Genomic DNA, 1,434 nt, shown 5'->3' with positions numbered 1-1,434 from the left:
GGAAGGGCGGCGGACGGGGCCCGGGCCGGGACGGCCGCGCCTGGCGGCGGGCGCCCTCCGGCCGGCCGGCAGGCCGAGCGGCGACGCCGCCGCTCGGCACGGGGTGCCGCCTTCGCCGGCGCTCGGCGGCGGCAGACCGCCGCCGGAGCGCTCGCCGGGGCGGGGGACGGAGGGAGGGAGGGAGCGGAGCCGCGGCGCGCCGCAGCCGCGCCGCGGAGGCGCGGCGGCGCGCCTCCCGGGCGAGCCCCCGCCGCGGGGGGACCCGCCCGCCCCCGGCGGGGAGCCCGCGCTCCCGCCGGGGTCGCCCCGTTTCGAGGCGGGCGAGGCCGGACACGGCCGGCCGCGCCGCGGTCTCTCCGCCGAGACCGGTCCGCGGAGAGGGGGGGGCAGCGGAACCCCTCCCCGGCACGGCCGCCCGCGGGACGAGCGCGGGCGACGGCCGGCCGTCCGTCCCTGCGCCCGGGAGCTTCCGCGGAGAGACTCCAGCCCCCTTGCGCAGGACGACGACGACGGCGGCGCCGCCCGGCCCGACCCCCGGGCCGCGCCGAGCCGCCCGAGTCTTTAAACCTCCGCCCGGCCCCCCGCGGCCTTCGACCCCCTGTGTATCGCTACGGCGAGGGAGGGCCGCGGGAGAGCGCGGACGCTAGGTACCTGGCCCTGGGGTGAGGGAAACGACCACCTCTGGGCCCCGCGGGGGTGCCTCCCCCGCTGCCGCCTTCGGGGGAGCGTCCGCCCGCGGGGGCGCGCCCGACGTCCGCCGCCACAGCCTCGTCCTCCTTCCCGGGGCCCGGGGTTTCCCTCAGCAGCCCGGCGCTGCGCCCGGGAGGAGAGCCGCGGCTCGGGCCGCCCGCTCGCGCGGGAAGGCCGCCCGGCGGTCGCCTCGCCCGCCGGAGGGCGGCCAACGGCGGCGGCGCAGCCCTTCCGCCCCCGCCCCCCGCCCCGGCTCCCCTCGGCGGGGAGGATCGGGGCGCGGAGAAGAGACGGGGGACGCGCGCCGCCGCCGCCGCGCCGCCAGGCGCCCGCGCGCCATCCCGGAACGCCCGGAGACCCCTCGCCGCCTCGCGCGGCCGGGCCGGCAGGGCAGGCGCGGGGCCGGCTGCGCAGCCGCCCCCGGCCTGGGCGCGGGGAGAGCCGGGGGAGCCGCCTCCCCCGGCCCCGAAGGCCCTCGCTCTCGTCTCCCCGCTGCCCTCGCGGCCGGCCGCCGGCGCCGCTCGCCGCTGCCGCCGCTCGCCGCTTCCTTTCGGACCGAGCGGGGCTCGGCCGGCGGCGGGCGTCGCCGCGCCCCGCGCCGGCGGCGCGACCCTTCCCGCGCGCTGCCGCCCGCGCTCTGACCGGGCCGGCGCCCCTCGCCTCGCCCCCGGGGGCCGCCGCGGCCCCCTCCCCCCCTTCTCGCCCAGGCGAGGGCGGGGAGCGGGCGCGCGGGGGATCGGTCCC

The sequence above is a fragment of the Numenius arquata genome, unplaced genomic scaffold, assembly GCF_964106895.1.
Source record: "Numenius arquata unplaced genomic scaffold, bNumArq3.hap1.1 HAP1_SCAFFOLD_1634, whole genome shotgun sequence".
NCBI lineage: Eukaryota > Metazoa > Chordata > Aves > Charadriiformes > Scolopacidae > Numenius > Numenius arquata.
Note: the sequence above shows the minus strand (reverse complement) of the source record.